This window comes from Engraulis encrasicolus, chromosome 21 (genome assembly GCF_034702125.1).
Source record: "Engraulis encrasicolus isolate BLACKSEA-1 chromosome 21, IST_EnEncr_1.0, whole genome shotgun sequence".
Taxonomy (NCBI): domain Eukaryota; kingdom Metazoa; phylum Chordata; class Actinopteri; order Clupeiformes; family Engraulidae; genus Engraulis; species Engraulis encrasicolus.
The window spans coordinates 51,452,121-51,463,156 of record NC_085877.1 but is presented as its reverse complement, the minus strand read 5'-3'; the positions used below and the strand labels follow the sequence as shown (position 1 = coordinate 51,463,156).

Sequence of the window (11,036 nt, the reverse complement as noted above, 5' to 3'; positions counted from 1 at the left end):
CTGTTCCCTGTGACGAACATGCAGCGCCGTTTTTTTTATGTCCACAACATTGTGTAAGGCCGTAGCCTATTTACAGGTCCTTCTCAAATAATTAGCATATTGTGTTAAAGTTCATTTTTCCCCATAATGTAATGATAAAAAATAAACTTTCATATGTTTTACATTCATTGCACACCAACTGAAATATTTCAGGTCTTGCTTTGTTTTAATATTGATGATTTTGGCATACAGCTCATGAAAACCCAAAATTCCTATCTAAAAAAAATAGCATATCATGAAAAGGTTGTCTAAACAAGCTATTAACCTAATCATCTGAATTAACCAATTAACTCTAAACGCTGGTAAAAGCTTTCTGAGGCTTTAAAACGTCTCAGCATTGTTCATTACTCAAAACTAGGGCTGTAACGATATTGTGTCGAACTGAGATATCGTGATACACAGACTCACGATACTGTATCGTGATACAAGGAGGCAGTATCGGGATACACCCTTTCCAAGTTTTGACGCCCATCAGTCCAGAAAACTACCACATGATATGATGTAATGGTGCTTCCGAGCTTCAAATCATCATCATCATTATTGTATTTTTTTATCACTTCTAGCCTCTTTAGTAACCTATTCTACCTACAATCAGTCATAGTTTTATTAACAATTTTTATTTTCTAGCATTGGCAAATGTGAAATCGTGGGGTGTATCGAACCGTAGGTCAAAAATCATGACACAAACCGAATCGTGAGTTGAGTGTATCGTTATTACAGCCCTACTCAAAACCGCAGTCATGGGTCAGACTGCTGACCTTACTGTGTTTAACATTGAAGTCAATGGCAGTGGCATTGCATGATGGTTATGAAAGCCCAGATATCATTGATGCTTGGCTGTCAGCTGTTTTTTGTTCTTTCATATTGTAGTTTGCCAGAAATGAAACCCCATTGAAAGTCAATGGAATGTTCTGTCTGGCAAATTAGAATTAGATTTGTAACAAAAATAGAAAAACTTGGTATGGAAATCTATGGAGTATAATGAAGAGGGAAGTGTGGGTCACCTTTATGGTTGTCTCTCTGTTCCACAGAGTCATGTCACAGAGACCGGAGTCATCTGCACAGAGCTCGGTGTCCTTGAAGAGTGACTGGTGAAAAGATGGAAACCTTCCAGACTTCAGAAGGGAAAACACATCACCTGAACAAAGGTATGTTACGTTACCTTACATATAGTAAGTGTAAGTGTGTGTGTGTGTCTGCGCGTGTGTGTGTGTGTGTGTGTGTGTGTATGTGTGTGTGTGTGTGTGTGTGTGTGTGTGTGTGTGTGTGTGTGTGTGTGTGTGTGTGTGTGTGTGTGTGTGTGTGTGTTACACTGTGGCTGTTACATTGGTCTCTCTGTTTCATGAGAGTATTTCGTGAGTATATACTAGACTAATGCTTGAGCTTGCCTAGCCCCAGGGCAGACTGTCTACATAATGTGTGTGTGTGTGTTATGTGTGTAAAAACAAAAAACCCCTAATCCTTCTTTGCATCTGCACTTGGGTCATTTCACGTGAAATCAGACACTTTGGGACCCGACCGACCCGGATTTCATTCATACTTGGTGTGCCTTTTTAGTAGCAAGGTAGCACCCCAGAACTGCATTGGTTTGAATCTGACACTAATATTAAGGGAGAAACAGACTAGGAAAGGTTCACATGTGAGGGTAGGACACTATACATTCAGCCTTGAATATATCAGTCAGTGTTAGTCACAAAAAGATGCCTACGCAATGTCCTCGTTTGTAAGTCGTTTAGCGGTTAGCGTCTGCCAAATGCAATGTAATGTAATGTATTGTTCCACAGAGTCATGTCACAGAGACCAGATTCATCTGCACAGAGCTCAGTGTCCTTGAAGAGTGACTGGTCAAAAGATGGAAACCTTCCAGACTTCAGAAGGGAAAACATATCACCTGGGCAAAGGTATGTTACGTTACTTATAGTAAGTGTGTGTGTGTGTGTGTGTGTGTGTGTGTGTGTGTGTGTGTGTGTGTGTGTGTGTGTGTGTGTGTGTGTGTGTGTGTGTGTGTGTGTGTGTGTGTGTGTGTTACACAAGTGCTCTGGTAACACTTTACTTTACGGATCGCTAATAAGGTGTTAATTTCAGAGTAATTTCTCAGTAATTTCAGTGTAATTTTATGGTAATAACGGCTTGTTATAACAGCAAAATAACCATACAGTTTCCAGTGCAATTATGCTAGCTTCTAGTTAATAGTAGGCTAATGGAAACAGCTACTGTGTCATCGTAGTAGTTAGCTCTTAGTTATGCCAGTAGCTAAACGGCAGGAGCCGAAGTAATTTCATAATAATTAGGCTCCATCAGGGTCGTCCACGAAACCAGCGATCCTACTACAGTACCACTAGATACCTAGTGCTGTCGTACTCTGAAGTGGTGAATGCATTCACACAGGTTACTCAAGCATCACGACTCGAAATGTGCACTCCATGATTGTTTTGACATGTTTACATTTAAATAGCCTACCGTTTACCTATAGCGATATTTCACACTCCATCATAGTGCAACAAACCAAGAAAAAGAACTGAACCTGCTTCAGCGAAACTAGTTCTTCACAGCAAAAACATGACCCCAAGTTGACATGCCACAGCAGGCTAAATTAATAACCAAACGGCCTACCTTAAAACACTGTCATGATCGCGGGACTTCTTGCAAGTACAGTATTCCAAACAGTTTACACACTCAGCACTGCTAGGAAGCACTGGGGTTTGCATTGCTAATTCATCTCGTGTATGGTAAAACATTTTCTTCCGTTTCTTCAGACATTAGTAATGTCACTACCCACATCCAAAATGTGTCGATAATTACATTATTTGAACTAGAAAGAGATACAACAAATCATTGTTATATCAAACCCCACTGCAACTGAAAACAAAACTCAGTAAACTGGATGACGTACTGGATGGCGGCAGTAAACTGGATGACGTACCCCAGGCTACGGTGTTCTTCAGGGGACAAACTTCAGAGGTTGACAGTGGTTTCTCTTATTTAGGATGGGGAGTGGAGATTTTGTAATCCACTGCTCTCTCTCCATTCAGTCGACGAATGTCTGCTGTCAGACAGGACGTGAACCTCAGCCGTAGCGTGCCCAGGAAAACTAAATATATATATAGGCCTATATACATTTTTTTTCAGTTTGAGGAACGAAATAAAACCGGTATTAACCAGTTACCATTATTTTTCAATAAGTGTTCCTGTTCCAGAACATAAAAAATAATAACGTTTCCGGTTTCGTTTCTGTTCCCTGTAAAATACAAAAAGTTCCCGGTTTTCGTTTTCGTTCCTTGAACCGGTTCAAAGCCCTGGTTCCAAGCTGGACTCTGATTGGTTTGTGCTAACTGCAAGCATGATGTGGGAGGGCAGTTTTTCAAACTCTTAGCGAACTCACAAATGTCTACTTGGGAGTTTCATAAGCATGACATTACAGTGTGTTTGTTTGGACAGCTTCTAACACAGAGCGCAGTGTGCCTTTTTACTCTTTAGTGAAGTAGGTCGCAGTGAGAGGAATTAAGTGTTACAGTGAAATAATTTAACAGCGAAAGTGAGAGAGATAGATCGTCGTCTTGAGTGACTTTGCCCATCGGGTTTCATATTTTTATTCGTAGGCAATGTAATGCTACAATCTAGGCTACTTGTGAAAAGTAGAGAATTGACTTTGCGAAAACATGAAAACATTTGTGACCAGCCGTGGAAAAAACACTCTCAAGTAGGATTGAGTTAGTTATATATTCCGACAGTAGAGAGCCTTACAATGATACCAAAAACATGTAAATCTGGTAATATTTTAAAAAGTTGTGGCCATTTTAATGTGCTCAGTTGTGAAAGTAAAAAACAGAACTCAGCCCTGAAAGTTTCTGTCCAACCCACACCTGCATACTATATAGCCCTCCCCTTGCTAAGTCCTCCCCCTACATGACATCATGCTAAACCCTCCCACCTACCAGTCAAGCTGTCACAGGCTGTCAGACTGATAGCCATTATTGACAGGCCAGAATTGGGGGATAAGTGTCTTCTGTTAGCATGGAGAGGTTTTTGTTTGAATCAAAAATGGCATTTACAGAATGGGAAGACAGTCAGAAACCATTGTAAAATTGTGTTGCTATTGAAAATATACATCATTTTAATTGTTAAAGCATTATTAATGGAATGACAAACATGATTGAAATTTGCTGTGTTTATGAAAATATTTGGGCAGTATGGCACAGCAAAGAACGACAGTAAGGCATACAATTAGTACATTCATCTATCTTAAGAACCCCATTTAGCTTCTCGTCCATGAACACATCTATATACACAGCTATTCTAAACCTAGCAATCCCCCATGAAAACGTGCAATACAGTAAGACAATTTCATCCAAAGTGAATTACAAACAAGGACATCGTCAACAGGCCTACAATGCACTCATTTTAAGTGCAACAATTATAACATGCAGCATAAAATTATAACAAAGTACATTACATTAGTTAAGGGGTGTCAAACTCAAATTCACAGTGGGCCAAAATCTAAATCTGGAACAAAGTTGCGGGACGAACTCAATATTCAAAAATGACTGAAATTGTGCATGTGCGCACATGCTTACAATACTCAAATGCTTACATCTTAACACATTGAATACCGGCGGTGCTCACGGAATCGAGCTCTTCAGTCACGCGGAAGCATGTAGTAGACTGTAGTCTTTCATGTTAGCATTTAAGGACATCCTGGTTCGTATCGGCTTCCGGCCTCCCATTGGGAATGAATAGGGGCCAGTTTCAAATAAGCTCCGAGTGCAAGCACGCGCTTAGCGAACCCCCGCAAGCTGTCGAGGGTGTTAAAAATAGGCTGTAGGTATGACATGGTTGATCATTTTGTGTCAAACTTCGACATAAATACGATGTTGCGTCCATATGCTAAACCCGGAAACTTTTGGCGACTACAGAAGCGGCGCCTGTATCTAACGTCATGTACGTGCGGAGGGTTGTACCCATGGCAACCAAAGGAAAGTATGTGTATAGTGATGTAGTGATGTAGCGTACCACGGATGACGTAACAGGTAAGAGACAACTGCATGTAGTTCGGAAGTTTTAATGATCAGAAAGGGGTTAGCAATATTGAATTAAAATCGTCATGATTTAACATGTGAATACACCAACATGATGATACGATCCGTTCCACTAATGAGAAAGGGATGCGGGGACACGCTAATGTTCGTTGTTGGCGTGCAACTTATATTTTTGCCAAACCTGAATCTCTATGGCGTGTTGCAATGTAAAAAAAATCGCCATAGAACCCGAACGCCAACCGCCGCATACAAGTTGACGTCAACGCTGAAGAGCTCTATTACTGTCGTAGAATACCAGCGTTCTAAGCCCTTTTTTGACGTTTTTTGGAGAATCACAGCATATTATGTGTTAGGGCCACTGAAACATGTTATGGCTCGTTCGAAAGTGGAGTCCTTGCCCTCTTAGTGAGTGAAAAGTGTCTGTCTCTACAAGCTCTTATTGCCGAGCAAACCCAAGCTAAACCGAAGCGGGTATCCATGGAATTCAGCGATATTGAGGTTTTTGTGAAGGGTGTGCTGTCAGAATGTCACGATTTTGAAAGGGGACGAGTTGGTTTTAATCACAATTTGGTGCAAGGTTAGCTCTGACACGCATCTTGCTGCTCGTCAAGACACACCTCCTGCTCTGTCCCACTACGACATCGGCAATCAATGCCCTTCGAAATCCAAGTTTTTCACACGGACTGAACACAAACTCTTTGCACACACGCAGAAGGTGAGACATTTGCTAAAATAGCTCCCGATGACTCCCGAAATAATAGCCCAACATTGACAACAAATCCCAATGATATGATGCTTAGATGTAGCCCATCCGATCCATATGATATGTAGCCATCTATGGCAGGTTCTGGCTTTTCACATACCGCAAGACACAGGAAGTTCAACATGGGGGCCAATAATAATCAAACTTCTTATCTGGTTGGTGATCAAACTTCCAAATCGGAGCGCATTACTCTACAGCACATTACCACTACACAGTTCGGGTGCCATTTGGATCCAAGGATCTGGTAGCAAGTCCAGAAAGTCCAAGATACTCCAGGCACGATATACAATGGTCTCTGTGTTTACCTATTGCGTGAAGTCAGACACTACAAGCGCTACAGCGTGGGCACCGACCGTGAAACAACATAGCACGATTCACGAATACGGCAGCATCCCAGATAGCTACCATAGCCCTTCCTGTAGCTACCATACCACAAGGTGAAGGGGTACAGAGAGAGTAAAAGAGCATCATTGCAGGATCATTTAGCGACGAAATCAAATGCAGAGCCGTAGCATCAATGCAGGCAGCGCGATCATTAGGAGCCTATTACAGATAGTCTACGGTAGGCGACATGGGTTGGCATCCAGACATCTTGGTAAGATAAATTAAAATGTCCAAATCATAACACAAACTTTTGACTGTGTGTGTGTGTGTGTGTGTGTGTGTGTGTGTGCATGTGTGCGTGTGTGTGTGCACCTCCCGGCCCTGAGTTTAACATCCTATTTAGTGCATAAACCTTGGCATACATACTGCACAATAAATCGCAAAATGGATAAATAATAAATCGCTGGACTCTTGCAAACGTACCCTGGTATTAAACCTGTGACAGAATAAACACACAAGATGTGTTAAATGTACCATAAGCATAGTCTGAAACACAATCATGCTCATGGAATTATGTTTTGAGTGTGCACAATGTGGAAAATACCTGAACTGCTGGTAATGGTTAATGTGCACAAAATCTCCGGACGTAGGGACGTCATTCTTTCTTCATTACAGTTTTTCTCGATTGCCTACACACAATTTTCGGAATCGGTCTTCGAATTCTCAAAACTCTACACACAAATCTCCAAACCTCACAAACAACGGGCCAAACTCTTCACTACCTCTGAAAAATGCACGTCTTGTCTCAAAACAATGTACTCTCTTCTAAAAACCTCATTTTGTCGTCAAATGACACACACAGACAGTCACTACAATACACATTTGCAGACCCATTAAAACACTGTTGGGCACAGGGTAAAACTAATTTCTCCCAGTAACTTGGGCTTTTTTTGTTCTGGATTGCATGGATACTGTGACATAAGTTGGAAAAACTTAATTCCCACAACACACAAACAGAAACAGAAAGATTTTTATGTCTTTCACAATAACAACACAAAGACAAACCCCACTGCCTATTTGGCAGAACAAAAAACCTATTACATTACTGTATAGCCTATTGCTATGAAAAAAAACTCTATACTCAACTTGAAACACAGTAGAAACTTATTTTCTTCAGTGTTCTACTTACTAAGGAGGGTATTTTTCTGCAGAAATATTGCTTTTAGACTCGGAGTACACAGATGTGTATATATTTTACATATTTTTCTGACATTTAAAAATTGCACTAATTTATTGTAAAATATTGGGTAATCACATGAAAGGTATGTCTTGTATACAGTTTTTCTCGATTGCCTCCACACAAGTTCTGGTACTTCACACACAATTCTCGGAACATCTCACCCATTTCCCAACTCCCCTAACCAATGTCACTGAACACTAAACACAATTCCTACTTAACCCTCTGAGGTCTAAGGCCTTTCAGAGGCTTTTAGGCTGCTTGCACCACCCTGACATTTTCAAGTATTTTCAGCTAACAGTAAGCATCTATGCAAAAGTGGATTATATGGTTGTATTGTGAAAAGCCTGACAAGAAATAATCTGAAAAAAAATTGGATGTCATACAAACATGTTTTATTTAAATTGAGTATAAACACAACTGTACAAAAAAACAGGGTTCAGACGTCTTCAAAAAGTTCAAGAAAACACACAATAAATATATCTAGCCAAGACTTTTGAAGTTTGAATCTTGTAAACAAATGTGTTGGCAGCATAAAAGTGAAAAGGGCATTTAGAAATGTTTTGTTGTTTTCATACAAAATGCAAAAAAGAATGACTATGTCACTGCCACTGCCTGTCTCATTTGAATACTAATGAGATAGGTGTGAAAAGCCTCTAATGGCCCACACCCCCCTGTCAATCCCCATGTGCTCTGATAGCCCCAACCCCCCTGTCACTCTACGTCTGCTGTGTTTACCCTACCTGAAAGGGGCGTGTTGTCACCTCTGAATAGCCACTCAAGCACTGGTACTTTACATGTGAATAGCTATAGGTGTGGCTGCTACAGGCAGAGAGTACAGAATATGCGAAGATTTCTTTTCACTTTCTTTAAATTGGGCCAGCTATATAATTTATTTAATATATATATATTTGAAATCTGGAAGGTCTGAGGTTTCTAATGTGTTTCAATGACAAAAACTCACAGAGTTACAGATTTGTTTTTAGAGACATGTCAAATTGCCCTCTCAAGGGCACTTAGACCTCAATGGGTTAACACTCAAATTCCAGTTTTAAAACACACTCTTTTCACACCATTACACACAATTCTCTGGATTACACTCAATTTTCATAACGAAAAACACTGGGTTTCTCATGGAACACACTGTCATTCAAAATACTAAAATCAACCGCCATACTATGTTCACTTCCTCATCACATGGGCAGACTCTCTTCATACCGGATACAATCTGAAATTATCACCCCATAAGGACACATACTGCATGTGATATTGATGAAAACATGAGTGGATGCAGAGAGAAAACACATTGGTTTAGTTTTTGAACTCCAAAATATGATATACAGGAGATCACTTTCATGTGGTTATACCCAATATATTACAATAAATTATTAGTTTTTTTTTAAAATGTCAGAAATTATGTAAAATATATTTTTTGCCACACATTTGTGTACTCCGAGTCTAAAAACAATATTTCAGTATTTTACTACAGAAAAATACCCTCTTTAGTGAGTAGAACAGTGAAGAAAATAAGTTTCTACTGTGTGTCAAGTTGAGTATAGAGTTTTACCTTGTGCATATTAGTGTTCAATGGTTCACATAAGAGTGTATTGAAATGACTGCTTGTGTGTGTCATTTGAGAACAAAATGAGGTTTTTAGAAGAGAGTACATTGTTTTGAGACAAGACGTGCATTTTTCAGAGGAAGTGAAGAGTTCTGCCCGTTGCGTGTGAGGTTTGGAGATTTGTGTGTAGAGTTTTGAGAATTCGAGGACCGATTCTGAAAATTGTGTGTAGGCAATCGAGAAAAACTGTAACATATTTTTGAGTTCAAAAACTAAACAAATGGGTTTTCTCCTTGCATCCACTAATTTTTCATCAATGTGACATGCAATGTGTGTCCTTATGTTGTAATGATTTCAGATTGTAAACCAGTATGAAGTGAGTTTGCCCATGTGATGAGGAAGTGAACATAGTATGGCAGTTGATTGTAGTGTTGTGAATGACAGTGTGTTCCATGAGAAACCCAGTGTTTTTCTTTATGAAAATTGAGTTTAATCCAGAGAATTGTGTGTAATGGTGTGAAAAGAGTGTGTTTTAAATCTGGAATTTGAGTGTTAAGTAGGAATTGTGTTTAGTGTTCAGTGACATTGGTTAGGGGAGTTGGGAAATGGGTGAGATGTTCCGAGAATTGTGTGTGAAGTTCCAGAACTTGTGTGGAGGCAATCAAGAAAAACTGTAACAGTGTGCCAGTTGCCTTTCCAACAAGCTGGGGTGGTGTAATGACTCTTGGGAGAAGTTTCCCACCACCTGATGACAAAAAAAGAACAGAAGTGTTTTACTGATTTGTTTTACAGGTCAATGAATGTAATTTCACACTATCAATAGGCTGCACCTAAGGCAATGTAAGCCAGTTACAGAAATGTAGGCTGTAGGCTACTAATGGTTGAGTTGGAGACAGTTAGTAGGCCTAATAGCCTATGAGTGCGTTTTAATATGGGACCTTGCCTCCTCCACTTGCTTGTCGTCATGATGACATCACTGACAACAGCATTATATTTCAATATCTTGCAAAAGCTCAATTGTAAAGTCTTTTTCTCAATTGCAATTGGGATGGTGAATGAAAAACAGTCCCTCAAAAGTTGTTGTGGCGAGGCTGACAGCTGGGAAACTTTATCGTTTTCTCCACGGAGGAGGGACCAGGAGGCGGGACGAGGAGACAAGCACAAGTGGAGGAGGCAAGGTCACATATTGGGATGCACGCATTGTGTCTGCCAGCCAATTGTTACAGGTGCCTATATGTGCCTATACAGGTGCCTGCATTTGCATGTATGCAGTTAAAGGTTCAGATAAAAGCCTACTTCGGAGGTTTATTCACATGAATGCTAATGCACGTCATAAAAGTCTTGTCTACTCTCCCAACGAAATATTTCACTGTCATACAAAATATTGCTGCCAGAGTGTAAACAAATGTCAGCAAGCTAGGTTACCGTTACATTTTGATTTAACATGCTACTAGTCCAAAGTAATCCATTTCCCGTTCATTCAAAACATATTGTGTCAATGATTGTGTTTTAATGAAGGCTACTTACGCCATAAAGAGGGATGTGTGCGTTGCATAGCCTCTTAGCCTCCAGCCAGATAATTGAAACAAACAGAAGCTCTGAGGGCAGAATATGACCACCTGGATGATGACCGTTCGTGTCCCGACTACCAAGCACAGACGGCGCTTCCCTTCTCGCGTAGCAATTCATTTGCAATCAAATAGAATCGAATAGAAGATGTAATATCCACAATTCAGCACCTCCGTTTTGCTTTGTCCATTCTCAGTGATGAAAACACAAGCCATGCTTGCTTGTTGATAAAACCGCCTCTCCTCTGTTCCTCAAGTAGAACACGACCATATGAAACGTCTGAAGATTTATTTAAAAGTGAGGCCAAAATGTTTGCCTTTAAACAAACCAATGTGAATTTCTGCTGCACTGAACAGCTTCTTTGTGACCTAAACGTCAACATTCTGCAAAAAAAAGAAAATCGCCAAAAACTAAAAATAGATCTTTGTTCGCGATTGTCTCCGTTTCGCTCAAGCCGACATGTAGTGCTGGGGTTCAGAGCGCGGCACATTTGGCTACTAACAGGGC

General features: G+C 40.2%; 1 pseudogene; it reads left to right on the top strand.

Annotated features, from left to right (window-relative positions):
• Nucleotides 1–1,076: 1,076 nt before the first annotated feature.
• Nucleotides 1,077–11,036, top strand: part of LOC134437273 (NLR family CARD domain-containing protein 3-like) — a 53,293-nt pseudogene continuing 43,333 nt past the window's right edge.